Source organism: Megascapheus bottae, chromosome 15 (assembly GCF_031878675.1).
Source record: "Megascapheus bottae isolate mThoBot1 chromosome 15, mThoBot2.hap1, whole genome shotgun sequence".
Taxonomy (NCBI): Eukaryota; Metazoa; Chordata; class Mammalia; order Rodentia; family Geomyidae; genus Megascapheus; species Megascapheus bottae.
This window is the reverse complement of record NC_143523.1, coordinates 37758091-37782844: the sequence shown is the minus strand read 5'-3', so window position 1 is coordinate 37782844 and position 24754 is coordinate 37758091. Positions and strand designations below refer to the sequence as shown.

The window sequence follows — 24754 nt, the reverse complement described above, 5'->3', positions numbered from 1 at the left end:
AGACATTTTGTACATATACAATATGCTTTCATCATATTCAGTCCTCTATTATTTATCTTGTCCCTTCTCACTCCTCTTTTTTTCTTTCAAATAACCCCCCTTCTACTTCCATTCCTTAAAATGTCTTTTCTAGCACCTGTGGCTCATGCCTGTAAATCCTAGCTCTGTGGAAAGCTGAGATCTGAAGATTGGGTTTGAAGCAAGCCTGACGGAAAAGTCCATGAGACTCTTCATCTATAACAAACTACTCAGAAAAAGCTGGAAGTGGCAGTGTGGCTTTTACTCCTAGCCTTGAGCACAAAGAAGTTTTAGGACTGCGCTGATGCCCTGGGTTCAAGGCCCAGGACCAGGAGAAAAAAATCTTAATTCTCATATAAGAGAAAATATGATTATTTTTTTCTTTCTTAGTCTAGCTTATTTCATTCCCTATGGCAGTCCAGCCATTTTCTCACAAATGACATAGTTTTATCTGTATGTATAGCTGAATCATACTTAAGACTATGTATCACACACATTTTCTTTAATCACTCATCTGTTAATGCATTCTAGGCTATTTCTGTAACTTGGCTTGGTTACTGTGAATAATGCTGTACTAAACAAGGATGGATGATAGGCATGGTTCTAAAACCTTTTCAGCCTTTGGCTAATATGAATTCTTCTTGGAAGAATGACTACCAAAAGAACTACTGAAGTTATCAAAGAAGCAGAAGTATTGAGTCCCATAGAGTCAGTGCAATGATGATTGAGGAGACTTCCTAAATTCAGCATGAAGATCATAGATGTACCCTTTACCAATGAGAACACTGAATTCCTAACACAGGAACATTTTTTCTCATAATCATACAACTCATCAAGGGAATAGCCAGGCTTAGAACCAAAATCAACTGACTTCTAATTTGGACCTGGTTCACATCACAATACCATAGAACTTCAAACACTGTGTGTGACCTCTAAAATTAGTTCCCTGGTGAGTTGTCAATATTTTTAGAACTGCTCCTGGGTATCCACAGAACAAATGAAAAACTGAATGCAGCCAGCCTAGAACTTCATTAGACTCATGATGCGTAAGTATGGCTACCCTTCCAATCCAAAACTGAAAATATTTTTAATTTCTCTGCATTGAACATTCATTTTTTTCTTGTCATCTTTTCTAAATAATACAGGTAATCAACTATGTAAGGAGCAATTACATTACTTTGAATAAGGCACTGTAAGTAACCTGGAGGTGAGTTAAAATGTTAAATGTGGGAGAATATACAAAAGCGTTAGACAAATAGCACATCATTGTATATAATAGATTTGAGCCTCTAGGCTTTGGTATCTGTGAGTCCTTGAACTCATGGATAAGGAGAGAAGACTGCAAACACTCCCTACTTCTTGTACAGATCCAACAATCTTTATGCACCCAAAGCTCTTGAAAAGAAAAGCAGAAATACTAAGATTGTACTACTATGTATCCTCATAGAAACATTCCTATCAAACTTTACAAGTCAATTCATATTTTGTGTGGAGGCCTCATGGATTCATTGGTTTTACCAACATTTCAGGAGGTCAAAGAAGATCTGAAAGGGCTCAACAGGTGTCAAGCTTTACCTAATATGCTAAGTGGAGGTACTTCCTGGTTACTTTGTATCTATCTATCTATCTATCTATCTATCTATCTATTTATCTATCTATCTATGTGTGTATGTATCTATGTATGTATGTGTGTATAAATATGTATATATATATATAATTTGATCATAAACACACACATTTGACCTTTCCTACAACCCTAGTACAACTTAGAGGCATACATTATGTGAACCCAAAAACAAATGTATTAATGTGACATAGCATGTTACTATATTAGAACAAATAGAAAAGTGTTCCTTCTTCATTTTGTCTGGCAGGTGACATGCTGTTACCCGGAAGAGTAATTTGAGGCTCCTGAAAAGGGATGGCTATTCCTGACAGACAAATTATATTTGTCCCTTTGCATTTATTTTACTATTAATAAAATTGACATCCAAATATACTATCCTCTGAAATGGAAGTCTGCCTTTACATTTATTTAGCTATCTTTCAGGACTTTTTTTCTTCCAGGAATCCATCTATATGTAGCAAATTTTGTTACTCTGACTAACCTGCTGCTCTGTCAGCCACCATATGTATCTTTTAATTAAGTAGAAAAGAAATCTTAAAAGCACACATAAGCCCAGGAAACTCTATTTCTGGCTGACAGCAATGGCTCCTCATTTGCTAGCAAAAGCACAGATTGACAGAATAGAATAGATCAAGAAAATTGATCGTTACTCATATGCTGGATTGAGTCAATATATGTAAATCCATCCGTATTGCTGGCAGGCGCCACGAAGCTTGCCATGCAGAACAGAGAGAGTTACAGGCTGCTTTCTAGTCCAAATGCCAGCCTTGCGCTTTAATGCAGCAAAACTACAGTTATGTACTCAGAAAGCTCTTTTGTATTCATAACAACTGCAGTTTGAATGCGTTTCAGGACAGAGAAACTGTATTTATGAGCCACCATCTCTTCTGAGTCAATACAATTTGCAGTAAATACAGTTTAACTTAGAGCTAGGGTATAGATGCTCTGGGAATTTTCTTTGTGATTTTACCACATTTTGAAATATTTTAAATGTTGGATGCTTTCAAGTTCACTGCTTTAAAGTGAACAGTCTCACATGGTTGTTGTGAAGATCAATTGAAATCATAGATATGAAAAGGGCTTTGAAAAAAATTAAAAGCATTATGTAAATGGGAAATTATGATGATATATATGTATATTTGGTCTCAAGGTCCTTTTACATACGGGCAATGTTTCCCAGTTTTCCCAAAGCCTACTTTATTCTTGGTTTAAAATAGTTGAATATTCAAAGGATCGGTGCCTGAAACAGAAGGCCTAAGAACATAAAATACGCATTATGTATTTTAATATCCCTTAATATCTTCTCAGAGAGGAATAATTGCTAACCTCAGAGTATCAAAGAAGTCGTGTTTCTTTCCTCAGGAGTATGATTCAATAGTATGTGAATGTGTGTTGTTTAGGAGTTCTTAGAATTGCTACCTTCTTACCCTCCGACTTTCTAACATAGTAACACCTAAAGCTCATAATCCTTTCACTGTTGTAAACTGCATGAGGATCACAGGTCATAAACAAATATGTGCAAGCCATTACTCAGGCTGATTTAGCATTCTTCTAATATATGACAGAAACCCCAGGGAACACCTCCCTGAAAGCTGAGGGAAGCAGAGAATAGAAATGAGGAGCAGTGATGACTTTGTTTAACGATGCTACAAAGGTGGCCTATGCTATTCACTCCAAAACACAGTTCCTCTCTTTCTATCTCCTTTACCCTAAAAGCAGTCAACAAACCGAGAACCCTCAAAATATTTGCAGGGACAGAATTACTGGTTATAGGTGGAATGCATGTTTGAGTCTCCCCGACACCGACCGTATCCTCTAAGGTCGTATATAATATTGATAGCTCCCACAATACTCATGCCCTCTTCTCTGCCTTTGAGTGTTCTCAAACATCCTCTACACTTTGTACCCACTTTATACCCATCTCTAGGCTTTGTACCCCCTCTGTGGGCCATACTACAGATTTGTCATTTGAACATCCTAATCTCAAGTTGCAACTTCTCCTCCCACTTGGAGACTTTATTATCACCAAAGTACAAAGGTTTCCCCTCATTTGGTATTGTACTTTTTCTCTCAGCATCATGACAGCTGACCGCAACTTTCATTCTCAATCCCATCTTTCCCCTTGGTGGAGGTCATTTCTATGATTTCTTCCCCAACCTCTCTTCATCTCAGTCAGCTCTGAACCACCTTCATTTTCTGCTTTCTGAGAAGACAAGATTTCATTGTCCCTCTAGCATTAACCATTCCTGCACACTTCAGATGTGTTTTTGCTCATTGTCTACTTTCTAGAGCTGTCTCCAATTCAAGAGACCCAAAGCTCACATTATCCTGTTCCCACAAAACCTTTCCTGTAGTGTTTCAGCTGGAATACTTCAAAATAGAGGAGTTTGCCTTTATCAACTGTTTGACCACTCCAAGAGTGCAGAGGGATAATAGGAGAATCTGAGTCACTCCCTTTTACTTCCTGGTTTGGAAAATAACAAATTTATTTCCTCACCTCTTTCTCAATATATTGGATATATTGAGTTTGTTTATGTATCTGTGGATAGATATTATATATTATGAACTTGAACTTACTTAATATACTTAAATTTATGGTAGTTTTTCTCTCTGGTGGGAGTTAGTCTCTATTTGAGTACGGGCAACAGCTGAAGTTAACTCCTTACTCTTTTTGATGTAACTTAGCTTTTTCTGAGCCCTACCTTGCATTCTGGTACATAGTAAGATTCATAAGCTTATGAATCTGGTTCTCATACTTAGGACCATTCTAAGTCTAAGAAATAGGAAATAATATTTCAAGACTAGACTATGCTAAAGGCATTTTTGACAATGTGGTCATTCTTTCTAGGTCTTTTTAGTGGAAATAACCTAAAGCCAATGTTTTAATTTCTTTTGCTATAGCAAAAGTTTCAGAGGAAACTAAAGAAGGAAAGAAAGAGGAGTTTTGTGTTTACAACAACCAAGAACCATGGAACATTTCGCATTTTTATAATTTGGCTATACTCTCTGTTTCCTTGCAATAGTTGATCTTCCAGCTTCTTCTACAGTACAATTGATCACAAGCCTTATAGTTTTCAAAGTTTCCTGTCCAATAAATAGAAATTCAAACCTACTTTAGTCATTTGTTAGAATAAGAAAAACACTGTGTTGCCTCTAAGTAGGAAGAATTGCAGATATATCATGTTGACACAGTTAATAGGCACAGGTGGCAATTGAAAAATGAATCCATATAGCATAGTTATTGCATATATATACATGTAATAGCAAATACAAAATCATTTTGGAATAACAACACTAAAGATCTGAAAATGTGACAGGTTATTTGATTCTATAATTTGCAATCACATTATTTTAAAATATTCAGCATCACATATATTTTCTTTTGGGGATTGGAATTATTCTCTAAAATGTAGATACCAATATGTCTCTGAACATTAAGTATCAATTAATTAAATATGAACCATAAGCTTCTTGTCCATCTGGCTATCTCTGACAGGCACAGTGAGGTGAGTTGTTGTTGAAGTCCAGTTTTAATCTCATACCAATATCCTTCTTCTGATGTGTCAGGCACTTTATGTTTTCCTGCACTTTGTTTTTCCACACCTCAAAGGCACAGAAGCTGTAGTGGGATCAAGTGGTACACTAATACCTTTATGGCTGTTCTAGGCTTGTCTCATCCTATCATGGTGACCTTGGGATGTGTCAGAAATGGAATTAATATCATTGATTCCCAAATGCATGCAAAGTTCTATCATGTAGCAAATAACTGTACATTTTTCATTTAGTGAACAAAGCCATAGAGTAATTGATTGTTCAGAAAATACTCACTTTGTCCGCAGTCATCTCAAATCTCCCTTCCTCAACACTGGCATGTGTTCCAAAATCTCCTTGAATCACACCATTTTCTCTATTGAATTTGGAAGATCTTTTTAACCCAGACTTGGTTTTGAAAATTTTGTTGCCTGAAATGATAATAAATACTCTTCAATATTTAAAAATTTGTAATTGTTTGTAAACAGGATTCAAGACTCAACAAGATTTTGTTATTTTTTCTGTGTGTGTATGTGTTATTCGCCACAGTCTTTCTCAGAGAACTTGATGTACAGATTTGTATGTCCATTATTCTTCAAGCAGCAAGCATGGAAGCCATCATTTTGAAACAATTGACCCTGTCACCCTTTTTTTCCCAGAAACACAAATTAATATCTCATGAATTAATAGTGTTTCATAGTATATAGTTTGGGAAAATAGTAGCCCCTATCACAAAGCCAATTAACATGACTCTCCATGTTATATAGCCCAAGCTTGCATTTTTAATCATCCTTTGTAATTTTGATTATACAATCCTGTAATAAAAGTTTGAAAACATAAAAACATTCAAAACTTATATGCACCTTTAAAAAGAAGCAATATTTAATTTGCTTTTAGTTCCTTACTAACTTGATATTGTAAATATTTTATATAGTCCTATAGATATTTAACACTATAACTATAACTTGATTTTGTATGTATAATGCTTGTTTTATAAATAAAATATGCCATTAATATTTTATTTTCATTTTTGCTATGACATATATCAAGGTAATACTATTGTACCTATTGTCAAGTTTGCCAAACTATTAATATATGAAGGCATATATCTCAGATTTTCCCAAGAAAAATGTCACCTTTCTCCAAAGGCAAGTTTTTCCTATATTCCCCAGAAATAGCAGCCATACAGAATTTATCCTTTTTTTTTCCCAGTGGTCTTGCAATGTTAATTCAGATATTTGAATCTACAAATAGACAGGACTTGGCTTTATGCTGTAAAACTTACAAAATGCAATTGTAGCTAAAACTTTGCTTTCGTAATATGCATTTTTGTTTGGGAGAGTTTCCACCTTTTTATATGTATCATCTCTTCACTTACAGTAAGAATAGTATAATTACGTTACACACGTGTATCTATTTACAAATTTTTAACAAATATTAATAAATATTGTATTCGTATTTTCATAATTATAAGAAATGTTGGGGGCTGGGAGTTTGGCCTAGTGGTAGAGTGTTTGTCTAGCATGCAGGAAGCCCTGCCTTCTACTCCTTGGCATCATTAGGTAGAGTACTATCCTTGAGAAAGCTCGAGGACAGTGGCCCAGGTCCTGAGTTCAAGACACTGGAATGACAAAAGAAAAGAAAAAATGCCAAAATTGTGCAAAATCAATGATCAAATCTTAGGTCTAGCTATTGTCATCTCTCCTAGATATCACCACACTCACTTTCAGAGAGTATGTGCTAATTTGCATGCTGCTGTGCCCTCACCTTCTCAAATGGTGCCAAACTCAGGGCATGGAAAAGTGTGCGATGATCTTATTTTGAATTTTGGGGGGACAAAGTTTCCTTTTTTTGCATATTATCAGGACAATCAGGGATTTCCTTTATGAGTTAGTTGAATATTGTGGGTTTTCTTTTCTTAATACTCACCTATAAGAATAATATCTTCCCAATTACAGAAGACTATAGAAATTTTTAAGGAAAAATGGAATTACTTCATATTGTTAGCAAATGCCATGAACCTGTCATTGTATGTTCCTGATAGTGTTTTGTATCCATCATTTTTCATATACAGTTATAAAGAAGAAGCTGTAAAGAAGGCCTTGTTGGCAATGTTTTCTGCCAGGTTGGTTATAATCCTTTCCAGATAATTTTCAGTGACTAAGTTATTGAATATGTGCTTGAAAAATACATTGCACAATTAGTCAACTCTTTGGCATTTAAAATTAGCATTATATATATATTATATATGCATATATAGGTTTTATATATATACATATATATATATATATATTACACCTTCTCTCTTTTTTTTTTTTTTGCCAGTCTTGGGCTTGGGCTCAGGGCCTGAGCACTGTCCTTGGACTTTCTCAAGGCTAGAGCTCTACCACTTGAGCCTCAGCACCACTTCCAGCTTTTTGCTATGTATGTGGTACCGAGGAATCGAACCCGGGTCTTCGTGCATGCTAGGCAAGCACTCTACCACTAGGCCAAACTCCCAGCCCCTGCAATTTCTCTTTTTGTATAGAACACAAGTAAATGCTTTCTTTAGTAATGCCAGGCTCTCTAACTTGACCTTGTAAAAATACCATTCATTGTTAAGAGGCATTTATTAAAAAAAAAATACCATAGACCCTGATGTGCTAAATTTGCTACTAATCTACTTAATTTCTAAATTACAAAATCCAATTTACTGACTTCAAAAAGCAAACTGTAGTTTGACCAGCACAGTTCTTAGAATTCCTTTTTTCCTTTCTTTTGTTGGTCATGGGGCTTGAACTCTGAGTCTGGGCACTGTCCTTGAGCTCTTCAGCTCAAGGCTACTGCTCTAACCCTGGGCCTGCGTGTTGTCCCTGAGCTCTTCAGCTCAAAGCTACCACCCTACCTCTTAAGCCACAGCACCACATCCCATTTTTCTAGTGGTTAATTGAAGAGAAGGGTCTTGTGCTCTTTAGTGCCTGGGCTGGCTTTGAATCTTGATCCTCAGATCTCAACCCCCATGAGTAGCTAGGATTACAGGCTAGAGCCAACAGAATTCCTCTTTCACTTCACTATTATTTTCGATGCTTTTAGTATGTTGTAAATAACATTTAAATAATGAAAAAAATCACACTAGTGAATAGTGTCTGAGCTCTTGAAGAATGGTAAAGATCTATTACTGTCACACATGATAAACAACAAAGGTGGCTCATAAATTCTTGGATTGCAAACTTTTTTCCCTCAAATAAGATTTTTTTCTCAGATTATGGCATTTGATTACAGCAAGGTTAAGGTTAGCCACCATGGTCAACATTTTTCTTTCAAACTGTGTGAATGTAGGATTTATATTTATTTTTCTCATTCAAACATTTTGATTAGTTGTGTTCAAGTATTATTTCCTTTCAATTTTTTATCTTCCATGTAATGAGACCTCTGATATTTAAGTCTTTGCATGACTTACAAACATTGCCTTTCACTTAAAATTTAATCCAGTCAGGTGACTATGTAAAGTGGTAGCATTCTTCTCTATTCTGTCATAAATTTTCATTATTTTCCTCATTTTAATTTTTTCCTCTGAAATAAGAGTTCTAGACCTTGTTCAGATCATAAATGTATATTTTCCTTATGGCACTTAAAGTATTTTTCTTTACTAATTTATTTACTAATTTCCCTATTGTAGTTATCTTTTCTGTATTATCTACAAATGGTAGCTTTTAGTAATATCTACCCTGTGGTAGTTATCTTTTTTGTATTATCTTTCTGATGGCTGAATAGAAGTCCATTGTGTATAAATACCACATCTTCTTGATCCAGTCATCTACTGAGGGGCATTTGGGTTGGTTCTATATCTTAGCTATGGTAAATAATGCAATGAACATTGTTGTGCTAGTGCTTTAGTATGTCCTTGTTTCTGGACATTTAAGTCCACTGTCTTTTATTAAGTCTTTCTGTTAAGGTTTCATAGAAACTAGTTGTCTTAACATTCCATGACTGATGACCCAGTTTCCTAAGATTCTGTTGTGTATACAAGAAGCAAGCCATTTGCTTTTTAATGCTAATAGTATTAATTAGTTATTTAAAGTACATGTACTGTGTGACAAATACCATTTTGCATCCTTAAATATACATTTTGATTTTTCAAAACTCTCTAAAGTAGAAACTACAGTATTAGTTTAAACGGGAAAGAAACACGGGCCTCTAGAAGTTATAGAATTTGCCTCAAAGATAACAGAAGCAGAACTTAGCCACATATGTCTGATTCTGAAGCCCATTATTATCTCTCTCCTATAGTTCACTCCTATACCATTTCTATTATGGTGACAGATATACCTTAAATGAATAAAAATAGATTGTAATTTATCCTAGTTTTTTATATAAACTTTACTGTGTTTCATGGAAAGATTTTCTATTCTTCTTTCCCATGTGCATGTCATAATATTTTACAAAGAGATACAGAGAAGCAAAATGATTTTTGCTGGGTTCAGATTGGATATTAGATCAATAGGCCATGGTTCTTCTATCTCCTAGAAAGGTAACTTGTGCTTGGAAAAATTATGGACTATGTAATCAAAGCTACTCAGATCCAAATCCTGACTCTGGACTTAGGCATGTCTCAAATTTCTGTATCTGTTCCTTTTCTCTCAAAATAAAATTATGGTACCTCTTTGCAGAAGCTGTGTTGGGATGAACTATAGAAGTATCTAATATATTGCCTGGCAATGGCTAGGTGTTCATTAAATGGTCTCTCTCTCCCTCTCTCTCTCTCTCTCTCTCTCTCTCTCTCTCTCTCTCTCTCTCTCTCTGTGTGTGTGTGTGTGTGTGTGTGTTAATCTCTACCTGGTTCCATTCACCCTATACTTTCTCTTTTTTTTCCTCTTTTTTCACACCCATGTAAGTTACTCATTGTAAAAATTTATGGGTGTATATGAAACAGAGTCCATTCTAAGTCTTTTTTAATTTAAAGAAAGACAAAAAGTGCTGAGCCAATATTTCTACATTTCAATCATTAAATATTAATCGATGTCAATGCATTTGTGGGAGCTTTTAGCTGTGACAGGTGAGCTGAAAGTAGAAATTCTGACTTAACGAGGCCTTCCGGCTGCTTTGGCAAAATGTCAGGGTACAGGGTGCAGTAGAGAATAATTAACTGATAAACAATCTTCTGGGGGGAAAAAAGATTAGTAGTTATGACATTAGGGACAAAAGCAAGGCTTCTTTTCTCTTCTCCAGAATGTATTTCCTTTTCTCTTCAGAATCTATCAGTCCTTTCTGAATCAATCCTGATTTTTGTAACCCCTAAGTTGGAATGTCCTTACCTGTTTTGTTTAGAATGGGCTATGAAATGATTAGGCTGTTGAAATGATGAATCAGGGAGCCCTGCAGGATTTTTCACAGTCTCTGTGAACAATACCCCATATCACACTTACACTGACAGGCTGTATTTTTATATTTGACATGTGAGAGGAACATGGAAAATAACATACTGACAGTGCCTTAGATACCAGTCATACATCTTCCTAACACAGATTGATGGGTGGAAAAGAATATTATTTAGTAGCCCTTCTAAAGCTCTCCAAGAAAAATATATCGATAGATCTACCAGTAGATTGACTTGAAACTCATATTAACATTCCTTACGAGCAGGAAACAGAAAAGCCATCCCCATACATTTCTACCCCAGCAAATGGGCCAAAAAATTAGTAGAAATCAATCCAGGAACCTGTGCTTTACTCATTGATGGCTGATGATTCATTCCTCCCTACATCAAGAATCAGAGCAGGTAGAATTTCTCCACTGAGGCAGATTGGTCTTTTTCAATTTCAAACCAAAGATGAAAAAAATCTGTTACCAAAAAAAAAAAATCAGAGCTCTAGCTACATCTGTTCAAAGAACAATGTTAAAACAAACAGACAAATAAAAGAAGAAATGGAATACTCAAGACTAGTATTGGTGAGGAGACTTGAAGAATCACATGAAATTATAGGGGCTCCACCCACAAAAGACGTAGCATAAGGCAAAGGAGTATGATTAAATGTCCCCTATGGTGAATGCTGTAATCTTCTGGCAAATCTCCTTCCAGGAAAGCAGGATTGATTCCCCCCAGTTGTTGTGACTTTTGGTAACATCCATCAGAGTCACCCCAAACCAGAAGAGCCCCTGCTCCAGAGAGCTGCCTTCATGGCAGAGGCCACATACTCTGACTAGTCAACTAATAGATACAAAGGAACAACAGTGGTGATTCATCTCAGCTGCAGATGCCAATGAGGAACCCAAGATATTTAGTGAGACTTCATCATGGCCTTAATTCTCTCCATCCAACACTATTTCCTCTTTTCCTTTTCTTTACCCAATGTTTCCATCCCATAAGCATTCTGTGATGAAGGTTTTGCCTTCTAATTCTCACCTTTGCATTTACCACAAGGAATCCACAAACTATTAACATCTCGTTTATCTCCAGTCCTCTCAGTGTAGAGTGTAAATTAAATATCCACCCCTGAAAACATCCTGTGAAATGTGAGTATATTCAACGAAATCATTTATTTTTTGAAATTATCTTTAAGTATTTAAATGTACCAAGGAGTTGTCATTTAATGAATAAATTTATGGATACACTATATGTTGATCAATAAAATTATTTTAAAATTATAATCATTCCAAGTTTTAAGATGATATTAAGCAGAAAAAGATTTGCATCACCCCCTGAAAGAAATTGTTTTTCTTTGTTTCTAATGATATGTCTATACTGAGGTAAAGACAAGTGAAAGAAATAATTGATGAATTCCAGTACTCAGGCAGAAGTAGGAGAAAGAACTCTTTTCCTACTGTAGACAATACAAAAAAGATAACTAACAAGTATCTGTATCCTATATTTTATTTCCAATGGCAAATTCTGGAACAAAGTGCTTTCATTGAGTAGCTGATTGATTGTACAGTGGAAGTAAAGATAATCAAGCTCATTTAGAAAAAGGACAGCAATTTTCAGCCTTTGGTTTTAATCAAAGATGCCCAGTTATTTGTGACTTAGTATCTATACCTCTTTTCCCTGGTTTTCCATTTTGTTCTCTGTTCTTCATTGGTTTCATCTATGCATCTTTCCTTTCCATCTCCTCTGGATTGCTTTCTCCTCTTCTTCTCTCTTACGCATCTTTTATTTCTCCTATTACACCACAACTTTTTTTATAGTTATTTCAGTGCCAAAGCACTGATCAGAAAAAAAATTATAAGAGAAATAGATGCATATGATCCAAAAATATGATGAACTAATTAACCTGTAAAACATAATGAAAGCCAATGAAAAAAAGACTACTTTGAAGGGAACATTGACCCTGTTGGCAAGAACTGGGTGGCACGCATTCACTTGGGAGTACTCTAACCCAATCATTTTATTTGACCCCATGATTCTCATAGAAAATGGTTTATTATTATTATTTTTATTATTATTACTATTATTTTATTTTTTATTGTCAGGGTAATGTATAGAGGGGTTACAGTTACATTCACCATATAGTAGGTGTATTACTTCTCACACATTGATACCCCTTCTCATGTTTTTGTCCCAACTTCCCTCTCCTATCTCCCCAATCATCTTGTTTTCCCTGCTTCCTTTTCCTATTTCAAATAAACAAATAAACGTATATACAATATACCAGGTAACAAAGTCAGATACAGTATAACTATGAGATTAACTGAAGGGCAAAAAAAGAGAAGAGATATAACATAGTACATTAAGAACAACAATCACACAAGATAAAGCTCTTGTTTTCATATCTTGGAGATTCTTTCATTTAGTCTCATCCTATATGTGGCTTGAACTGAGGGCCTGGGCACTGTCCCTGAGCTATTTTTTTTTTGTTCTTGTTTTTTGCTGAAGGATAGGGCTCTACCACTTGAGCCACAGCATCACTTCTGGCTTTTTCTGTGTATGTGGCACAAAGGAATTGAGTCCAGGGCTTTGTGCATGCTAGACAAGCACTCTACTACTAAGCCACAATCCAGGCCCCTGGTTTATTTTATATGCTACAAAAATAATGCTATTGATTTATTAGTCTGCTCCAATTGTAAAAAACAAACAAACAAACAAACAAAAACAAAAAAATGTTTTAAGAATCCTTTCAGTGCTCTCAAACAATGCCTTACTTCTTTATCCATGGCTAGAACGTTGTGCAATATTGAGTTAAATCATGTAAACGTGCTGTATGTTTGTTGTTGCTGTTTTTGTTGTTGTTGATTATGGGGCTTGAACTCAGGGCTTGGGCACTGTCCCTGAGCTTTTCTCTCTCCAAGACAGTGATCTACCACTTTGGGCAAATAAATTGTGCTACTTTTGAAGTTTTTCTGATGCAGGTAAGTATGCTTTCATATATCTTATCACATCTTACATCATTGCCTAACAGAATAAATAGTGTCAGAGCAATACTTGATGCTAAGGTCACTATTACCTTGTAAATTCTTTGACAGCAGAACTCTGTCTTAACAATGTACCTCTACAATCCCTCACACCCAAGAGAAAATTTGAGAGGGTATGAATGGATAAGTAAAAGGTTAATGAAAAGATAAATGCTTGGATAAATAAACCAATGGATTGTAGGCTGTTACGGTAGACTTGGTTTTATTCTTCCTGTTGTAATTAGAATTCCACGGAATGGATAAAGTTGCTCTCTTCATTCCAAATTACAAAAACACTAATAAGCATGAAACTTCAATTTAATATCCAACACGAAGTTTTGCCAGATTCACATTGAATAAATTTAATTGTCATCCTATTCTGATCAAAGTTTGTTTCAGTGGCCCTATAGATGTGATGTCAATGGTAAATATTTGCAATAATTCTTACTTAAACTTCTAAATATACAAAAAGTTCCAGTTATTTTATATGAAACATGTCTATGCTTGTGATGTAAATTCTGTCATCCTTTTATTTTACTTGTTTCATCGAATATAATATCCCATCTACCCATCTTCCCATCCATTATCCCATGTAAATTTTTAGTCATTTCAAGTTAAATTGCAGACATCAATATCTTTCTCCATAAATACTTCAGTAAACATGTGGTGAGAGTTCAATATTTGTTCCAAGTCTTCTTTGATATAAAAGTGATCAGTCATTAAACTTTGATAGTCACAAACACCTGTGTAACTCACATTCCATCAAGATATAAAACATTGCTGTCACTACATAACATTTAGCAGTGGGGATTAAGCAGCCTTTGAATTAATTTCTTTACCTCTTTACCTAGAAAGAAACTAGCTATGGGAGAAATTAGAGGTTTAAATGGAAAAATAATTGTTCACCTGCATAAACTGCTTCAAGTTTCAAGCAAATGAAGAATTGCTCTCTTGCCTTGATTTCAGCAAAATTCAAACTCCAAGGAAATAGCTGATGATAGTACTGAGATGAATATCTTTGCAATATTATCTTCAAGTCCAGTAAGTTAGTAAATAAATACAAGAGAATAAATAAAAATCATGGCCTAATTTATTTCTGTGTGTTTGTTACTAAAAATGTGAAAAGAAGATATAAAGAGATCATTTTTGTCTACATCACAGGCATGCTTTGAGTCTCAATAATTTGCTGGACATTCCCAAGATATTACCTTTATCAGAAAAAAAGAACAACCAAGAAGCTCTCATTTAGACTTTGCATAATGCAAAAATGAATCCAGTGCCAAGTTAAGTCTGTACCACATGGTACATATCACTTGAATGCCATCCAAATGCAGGGCTCCTTCTTAAGTAGCTGTGTTGACTAATTACATTCATCAGGATAATTACACCTAAGAAAAGGGTACAATCATTTCTATAGAGGAGAATGTTGACATTGTTTAATGAAAAATTAATGCATGTGGTGATAAACTATGTATTTAGAGAGAAAATAAAGCAGTTACTAACAATCCTTTCCAAGAAAAAAATTTTAAAGCATTTCTGGGATTCATTTAAGTATTGACAAAGGGAAAATGAGTTGCATCCATAGTACCCAAGACTTAGCCTCTCTCTGAAGCAGTTCATGTCAATAAATTGCCATCCACCAGGCATAAAGAGTCCTACATCTGGTTGGAAGAGCAGTTCAGCAATTAAATGGGATGAATCAATACTCATTTATCCTATCACACTCTAGGTTCCGTTTTCCAGTTACTGTTATATACAAATAGTAAACCCAATTCATACTAATTTGTGGGAACAGCAAACATTGGAGAGTTTCAATACCAACGGATTAGGATCACCTAGCTGCCAATGAATGTAGACCTGCATTTTCTGCTTTCATTTATATAGTTAATTCATAACAACAGATTAAGCAATTTGATATGAAGTATTGTGCTAATCACCATATGGGAATCCAAAAGGAATTAGATATCTAAGGACTCCAAAAAGACTATCTCTTCACTGAACAACATTTGCTGGGAATGGTAACATACTCTGTATTCCACTGTGCATGTACTCCTGCAGAACCAAGACAGCCATTTCCCAGCCACAGGGAATACAGTCCCTTGATAGTACACAGTTAAGTTCCTCTTAGGAACTGACCTGAGGTATAAGAAGTTGCTTCACCACAGGTCAACCTTGCTGAGGCATCAGAGCTGAGTAACTGGTGGCTCAGAGGCACAAAGGCTGGTGTCTGGATTAAAACTGTAAAGGACAGCAGTGTTCCAGATCTTGCCATAGCATCTGCTAAAGCATCTCTGTAAGAATCAGACTTGCAATCCTGCAACTCTCACTCTTTATGGATGTTGCTACTCAAAGCCTTCGTTCACACAGCTTTCACAATCTCAGTATATGTCTCTTAGTAAAATAAGCTAGAATGAAGCCAGGTGCCATGGCTCATGCCTGAAATTCTAGCTACTCAGGAGGCTGAGATCTGAAGATTGAGGTTCAAAGCCACCCTGGGCACTACAAAGCCTTGAGACTCTTATCTCCAATTAATCATTAGAAAATGGGAAGTGGGGCTGTGGCTCAAGGTTAGGATGGTATCCTTGAGCTGAAGAGCTCAAGAACAGCACCCAGGCCCAGAGTTCAAGCTCCATATCCCAAAAAATAATAATATTAATAATAAGCTAGACTGGACCATGCTACAAGTGGTTCCTGAAAACCAAAATTTAAAAAAAAGTAAATTTAGGTACTCTATCATTCAACTCCAAACTGAGAATCCCATTATGGATACTCAGTGAGGTACAGTTGTTTAAAATTCCACCAATGGAGAATGAGATGGAAAAGTATAAGGATGAATTATTAAACCTGATAAAAAAAAACCCTTTGGTAATAGGAAAAGAGAATTAAAAAAAATCAATCTCAGCAACAGTGCAGAAAAGGCTGAGGCTCACATCCAGGCAGAACCTCAGTAAAGATAGAAATCCACACACTATCATGTCTGCTATAGGAAGGGCAAGGCCCTCACTGGAATTGAGTGGAATATTTAGTCTATGGCAGTTGTGGACATGTTGATTTTTTTTTAATTCATTAGACTCCTTCAATTTGCTTTTAATTCTTGAGCTGTTCATATATGGAACACTACTTCATAAAGGTGAGAATCCTTACTCTTTTTTGGCTGAAAGGAAATTCAGAAGCTTCTGCCTTGCAAAATAAAAAACATTACCACATAAATTTTTCATATTCCATCACAGCCACCAAGTCATAACAAAAGCTACAATGTATATTAATATGACAGGTTAGACATTATGAATTCCAGAAGTTGAGTTGTCTAGTTAACAGATGAAGAATTGTAAGAAAAGTACTACCAAATAGATGATATAGGCAGTGATATAGATGGATAGGTAGATAGATAGATAGATAGATAGAATACTATAAAGGCATACACACACATTTGTGTGTTTACCTGTGTAATCAACATATTCCTATGCTAAAAGATGCGCCAAAGACTTAAAGAGCATCTTCTCTGAAGAAGAAATAAGAATGGAATATAGATACATGAAGAATGCTCGACATCTCTGGCCATAAAGGAAATGCAAATCAAAACAACTCTAAGATTCCACCTCACTCCAGTTAGAATGGCTATGATCAAGAAATCTAATAACAACAGATGCTGGCAGGGATGTGGCCAAGAGGGATCACTACTACACTGTTGTTAGGAGTGCAAACTCATTCAACCACGATGGAAAGCAGTATGGTAGTTTCTCAAAAGACTAAACTATGATCCAGCAATTCCACTACTTGGCATTTACCCAACTGTCCAGAAACAAGGACATACTAAATCCACTAGCACAACGATGTTCATTGCAGCACTATTTACCATAGCAAAGATATGGAACCAACCCAGATGCCCTTCTGTTGATGAGTGGACCAACAAGATGTGGTATTTATACACAATGGAAGTCTATGCTGCTGTCAGAAAGAATGTCATCTATCCATTGGTTAGGAAATGGAAAGAGAAAAAAATCATATTAAGTGAAATAAGCCAGACTCAAAGGAACTTAGGCTCAATGGTTTCCCTTATTTGTCATAATCAGTAGAAACCTTGGACTGTCCTAGCAGAGATTACAATAGAGCAAAACCTAGATACAAAAGGCCATATAGTATGATGCTAAATGAAAGGACTTCCAGGATAAGGAAACAAAAGCCATATAACGAGTGATTGTTGTCCTTAATGTACTATGTTATCTCTCATCTCTTTTGCTGTCCCTTAGCTATGTCATATTGTTATAGTATTTCACCTTGTTATCTGATATATTTGATATATTTGTATTTGGTTATTTGAAATTGGATAGGGAAGGGGGGAAAACAAGATGAGGGGTGGGGTTGGGGGGAGAGAAATGGGTACCAAGACATGAGGAAGGGTATCAATATTTGTGAAGTATTGCACCTTCTAGCTGGTGAATATAATGTAACCTTTTATTAATTACAATAAAATATATAAAAAAAGAATTCTGAAAGCTGCAAGAGAGAAGCACTACTCATTAACACAGACAAAGCTGTCAGATGGGATGTCATTCTTGGTCCTACCTTAGCTTCATGCAGGTACCTGCCGGGACACCCAATTCACCTTTCCTTCCCTATTATTTATCTGTCAATTTCTATTTTCTCCACCACACAACGTTTTGTTTGCCCCTAACAAAAAAACAGAAAAAGTTATGTAGTATACTGATCTAAAATGAAAAAGAGTTTCTCTAAGGGAACAATTACCTTAGTCTATATAATTATCAAAGCTTTCCTTTGGAATACCAATTACATTCAGTTTACTTTTCATGATCTTTCTTTATCTACAATATAGGTATGTCTTGCACAAGCATATGACGATGCACAATTTTTCTTCTCTAATCTGATGGTCAATTCTTTACATTTTCATTGCGCATACACTCAGTATCAATTTTTTCTTCTGATATTCTTATACCCTGTTCCCTTCTGCCTAGGTACCTTGCCTAGTAATGTGCATACGGCAGATGGTCAACTAACACTCTTAAAATTTAATTAATATTATTCCTGTATGCAAAGATGTTATTTACTGATGTGCCATTAAGTTTTAGAATACAGCATAGTAAAGCTTCAACAGTAAACCTTGCTTTCCCATCTTTGCCTCTTAATGCAAGAAGGGCAGTAAAGGACATACATACATAGATACATACATATACCTATATATTACAAATCAAGGATTAAATACTCAAATAGAAGTGTATATAAATGAAATCATCTCAGTGAAGATGAGGGGAAACAAATACCACTTGTTTAGTTTAAACAGGAAAGTTTCTATCCAACTCCAAGTAAGTGTAAGCATGTAGTAAAACAAGCCTGACACTACTGGGTCATCTTGTTTCTCAAGAGAAGATACTCAAGTTTTATGTGTCTTAATTGGACTTTTTAAACTGGGGGATCAGAGAGGAGACAGGAGATATGGTAATGTTTACCAGAGTCTGGTTTACAGTTGTGCAACCATGACCTAATGATGCATAACACCTTTGAGGAAAGAAACCAAAGGAGCTAGTTTTGTATTTCAACTTTCATCATTACTCAATCCTTCCTGTCATCTGTCTAGAATGGATATGCTTGGCCTAAGCCATTTCAATGTTGGTGATGTGATGTAATTGCTGTAGTCTTGCTAAAAAAATTAGGCTAGGGATGTTACATTAGGCACCAAACATAAATTACATCATTTGATTGGAACTACACCCTTATCTATACAAGTGCAAATAGAAAGCACTTCCCTTAATGAAGTAACCATTCAGACAGCCTACAAGGTCCCCAGTAAGCCATCTCTATACATATTCTATTGCCTCATAAATACTCAGCATTATGAAGGGCTACTCTATTTTTAGTTTTCTCATGGGTTATTCATGAAGAATTGTGTAGATAGTCTGAGTAATTTCACTAAAAACTTCCTTCAGTTTCACAAAACATACATGTGGTTTAGTATACATGTGTTTTTTTTTCTGGAAAGGACTTCCTTTCCTTTCAGTTAATTTAGATGGAATCTTCTTGGATGACACCCTCTAGATGTCATTGTGTGTGTGTGTGTGTGTGTGTGTGTGTGTGTGTGTGTGTGTGTGTGTGTATGTCTGTCTGTCTGTCTGTCCTGTGTGTCCTGTGTGTCTGTGTGTGTACCTATGTATGTGCATGCATATATTCAGTGGCTTTCACTTCAAGTTAATGGACCTAGAATCTGTCTTTAAAATTTGCCTCCATATTGTGTGCCAGTGGTTGATGCTTGTAATGCTAGCTACCCAGGAAGTTAAGCCATTCATTTTTAAGCCATTTATTTTAATGTGAGAAAATAAGCCAGAATAAAGAGGGCTTTCATAATAGTTATTTGTCCTCTTCATGACTCATAGACAATATTTTTTACTTCACCACACTTCTCCCCTCAGCTACCCTGTATCCTATCCTCTCCCCTTCCTTCTCTTTCCTCCTATCCTTCCTTCCTTCCTTCCTTCCTCCGTCCCTCCCTCCCTCCCTCCCTCTCTCCCTTCCTTCCTTTCCTTCCTTCCTTCCTCCCTCCCTCCCTTCCTTCCTTTCTTTCCTTCCTTCCTTCTTTCCCTCCCTCCCTCCTTCCCTCCCTTCCTTTCTTTCCTTCCTTCCTTCTTAACCTCCCTCCCTTCCTTCCTTCCTCCCTTCCTTTCCTTCCTTCCTTCTTTCCCTCCCTCCCTTCCTTCCTTCCTTCCTCCCTTCCTTTCCTTCCTTCCTTCTTTCCCTCCCTCCCTCCCTCCCTCCTTCCCTTCCTTCCTTCCTCCCTCCCTCCCTCCCTCCCTCCCTCCCTCCCTCCCTTCCTTCCTTCCTTCCTTCCTTCCTTCTTTCCTCTTACATTAGATAACAGAACTAGAGCCTTATAGTAAATATTCTTATTGTAGGAACTAAAGGTAGGAATAGCAGGCTGATGAAATATTCTGCTTTTTGGGAGCCAGGAGTTTGGTCTACTGGTAGAATGCTTGCCTAGCAAGCACGAAGACCCAGATTCAATTCCTTGGTATCACATACATAGAAAAAAAGCTGGAACTGGTTCAGTGTCAGAAGTGATAAAGCTCTATCCTTGAGAAAGTCCAAGAACAGCACACAAGCCTTGATTTCAAGCCCAGGACTGGCTAAAAGAAAGAAAGAAACATTCTGCTTTGGGTTGACAGAAATCATGTGGGATGGGAAAGTAAGGCTGATCACCTAAAAACAAGATCTCCTAAAACAAGTCCTTCAGGGTGATTATATAGCCCTCTAGCTCACATTGCCTATACTTCTCAAGCATATTAATCATAGTTATACATATTTATGAGGTAAACTGTGATGTTTTAATATATGAATACATTGTACAATGATCAAATCAGGGCAATTAGCATAGTAATCAACTCAAACACATCATCTCTTTGTGGAACACTCAAAGTCTAGTTATTTTGAAATGTATAGTACAGTATTAGTCACTACATAATCCAACAAAATGAATTTTTTATAATCATAATATTTTTAATTATTGACAAATCTTTCCTTACCTTCTCTATACCCAGACTAATCTCTATCAAAGGAATGAGTTCACGTGTTTGTCCTTTGGTCTTGTCCTTGATTTATGAAAGTCACACATGATGTATCTACTAAAAGAAACTGAGATAAATAGGCAAATGTAAAACCCCAGATTGTCTGAGCTGTGAGAATAAACTTTCTTTTTGAAATTTTTATTTGAAAATACTAAAAAAAAAATAACAAGTGAGTTGCAGGTATACAAGTCTCTCAGGTAAATTACCTTTTATATAATGTAACCTCTTTCCTTGCTTGCTCCCAGATTTTTTCATTTATAATACATTTATTCAATGAATTAAAAAATGTTGTAAAGGTGATATACAGGAGAATTTCAGATATGTTAAGTCAGGTAATGGTACATTTCTTTTTGGACAGTGTCATCCCCTCCCTTGTTTTCTCCCAATTTTTCTGCTTCCAACCTCGCTTTATCCGAAGTTCTGTAGCTCATTTCCAACAAATTGTCAAATATGTATCACTGCTGAACTCCCAGTTTCTTTATTTTATTTTATTTTTTATTTTTTTATTGTAATTAGTAAAAGGGTTACATGATATTTGCAGATAGAAGGTGCATTAATTCACATACATTGATACCCTTTCACATGTCTTGGTACCCATTACTCTCCCCCCCACACCCCCCACCCGTCTTGGTTTTCCCCCCTTCCCTATCAAATTTCAAATAACCAAATACAAATAGATTCAATATATCAGATAACAATGTGAGATAACCAAGGGACAGCAAAGGAGATGAGAGACAACATAGTACATTAAAGACAACAATCATTGGTCATAGGGCTTTTGTTTCAATATCCTGGAGGTCCTTTCAATTAGCTTCATACTATATGGCTTTATGTATCAAGATTTTGCTCTATTGCAGATCTCTGCTAGTAGAGCCCAAGGTTTCTACTGATTATGACAAATGAGGAAAACCATTGAGCCTAAGTTCCTTTGAGTCTGGCTTACTTCACTTAGTATGACTTTTTCTAAGTCTCCATTTCCTAAAAAATGGGGCGATGTCATTCTTTCTGACAGCAGCATAGAATTCCATTGTGTACAAATACCACAACTTGTTGATCCGCTAATCAACTGAGGGACATCTAGGTTGGTTCCATATCTTTGCTATGGTGAATAGTGCTGCAATGAACATTGTTGTGCTAGTGGATTTAGTATGCCCTTGTATCTGGATGGTTGGGTAAATGCCAAGTAGTGGAATTGCTGGGTCATAGGGGATGAACTCCCACTGTTTCTACATCTCCTCTTCCCCTACCCAAATCAGATAAACTTATATATAAGACAAAGAATACAGAAACCACGTCAAAAACAGCGACAAAAGGGAATACATTAAAGAAAAAAGAAAGAAAAATAATCGCAAGCAGTATAATAAGAAATCTCTTCTTTCCAGTTTTTGGAAGTCATTTTGATAAGCATCATTTTATATGTTCATATGCATTAGTAGTCTGTATATCAAGTCTATAGATTTGAGTCTTATTTACAAATGTTTTGATTAACTCTAGACCAATATTCCCTTTTGGAATCCTTAATGAATGTTCTGTGTGCCCATTTGGGTATCTTTATAAGGCCTTGAGATTTACATAATTCCAAGATTAGCAAAACTTCTGGCATCTAGATTGCTTTCAATTTAATTTCTATACACAGTAGTTTTTTTTTTCCTTAGAAGTTGCTTTGTGTCCAGTTTTGGGAGTATCATTCTTCCATGTTGCAGATTTTAGCAATCAAAAATTATATAAGAACTCTTTTACCCCCTCATGGGAAGGCATCCCCTTTTCTCCCAACAATTACTGACACAAGGAAAGTGTATTCATTTCAGAATAATTCCTGCTAGGTCCCACATAAAATAGGTCTTATTATCAGCATAGCTCCATCCCTTAATATGAACACAATAAATCAATATATTTTAAATTAAATTTGATTTATTCATTTTAAAAAACACCACATGTGGAACTTCTACCAAACAGTTGAATTTGAACTTTAGAAAATTTGATCCATTCTGACTGCCTCCAACTCATACCTTCAGTCTCCTGGGTCTCCTTATTTCACGTCTGTCCCAATTATGGGATAAGAACTCATAAAAATCATCCACCTATTACCAATATTTTCAGAAATCAATGAGTCAAAATTTTAAATTAGAAAATACATTTTCCCTACGGGAAATATGAAAGGATAAAATTCTAACTAAAATGGAAATGGCTTTTTTACATTATTATGGAAAACTGTTCAGCTTTTGAGTTCACATCTTTTTTTTTTGAATTTCTCTATTTTAAAATATACTTTACCTTTGAAAAACTTCAAGGTTTGTCAAAGTGGTCTTTCAGGGCAGAGAACATCTGCATAATGACTTCATGTCTACAAATCATAGAAAAAGGAAAATCAGAGAAAAATCCTAAAGCTTTTAAGTACAGTTCTTATCATAGGTATAACATATCCAACAAAATTTTACAGATTCACAGGATTTAAATTCTAAGCTCTAGGTTAAATTACATTTTTTCTTCTCTCTCTCCCTCTAGTAGTCTATAAAAAGGAATCTTTTCAAAAAATAAGTAACCTAAAAAGCATCCAATTATACAATGAGGCACATGAAAATTTCTCCTCAATTTTCAGGCCTTTTTCTTATTTTGTTTCTTTGGTTCATAGTCATATAGATTACACTGTGATGCTGTAAAATCAATGTTGTGAGTTAGCTTGAGATACATGAGCAAATTCTCAGATCTTTCTCTTGTACACAGTAATAGTATTATGCAATTCATATAGATTTTTTTGAAGACCACATAAGTTTTTTTTAAAGAGATGAGAAAATAAAAATATGTTCTTTCACTTTTAATGATTTTCCAATTCAGTTTCATTGAGCTTGATATTCACATTTTCTCTGCATTGTATGCACTCTAAAGTCCATATGAAAAATTATATCTGAAAACCATTTCAGATAAAAGGCATTTCAAAGTTGAAAGTCTTAGCTGATGTAAGACAAGATATCTTTCCCTTAATAAAAAGTCTTCTAGTGAGAAAATACATGTGGTGTCTATATGTGGAGAGAAGAGTGGGATTAAAGGGGTAGCCATGAGCCTCAAATTAGAACTTCCTGATAACTACACCTAGATTAAATTCTGATATGTCAAAATGAAAATTTCCTCTCATTCATTTTTTTGCCCTATGTGAAAGGGGAATGCAAACAAGCAATGGTTCTAGAATCAGTTCCTGTTGCTTCTTAATCACTTTTCCCCAAGAAGACTGAAGCTAGAATGCAGAACTGATGATAGAACTTTGAAACTGACCCGGGGTGGTTCCTACCTCTTGGAATTCACAAGATAGTGTAATCCCCTCCTTTAGTGTGGGTTTGATTGAGTGGCTCACTTCTCAAGATAAAAGATAAAAGATAAGATATCACTTTCAAGGTTGAAAAACTCTGACATTCTATCTTATCGCAACCCCCTCATTCTGGAGAAAGCCAGTAATCTTTTGGAATGTAGAATGTGAAAAAGAACCTGAGGGGTTCCCTCTTCATAAAATAGAGTTTGGAATCAGATTTTTCTCAATTTGATTCCAATTTGCTGCCACTTAATAATAGATTTCAAAGCAGAGGAATTCAGTTAAACCATGCTTGGATTCTTGGCCCAGGAAATTGAAGTGAATGTTTATATTTTATGC

The 24754-nt window shown here is 35.6% G+C and overlaps 2 long non-coding RNA genes across 2 annotated transcripts; both read right to left on the bottom strand.

Annotated features, from left to right (window-relative positions):
- Positions 1-12167: 12167 nt before the first annotated feature.
- On the bottom strand, positions 12168-21096 carry LOC150054175 (uncharacterized). The gene is made up of 3 exons (XR_016537923.1): positions 21070-21096; positions 18107-18211; positions 12168-12423 (listed from the first exon to the last, which is right to left on the bottom strand). It is a non-coding gene; the product is annotated as an uncharacterized LOC150054175 (long non-coding RNA).
- Positions 21094-24479, bottom strand: LOC150054174 (uncharacterized). Its single transcript, XR_016537922.1, has 3 exons — positions 24398-24479; positions 23386-23455; positions 21094-21178 (listed from the first exon to the last, which is right to left on the bottom strand). It is a non-coding gene; the product is annotated as an uncharacterized LOC150054174 (long non-coding RNA).
- Between the last annotated feature and the right edge of the window lie 275 nt (positions 24480-24754).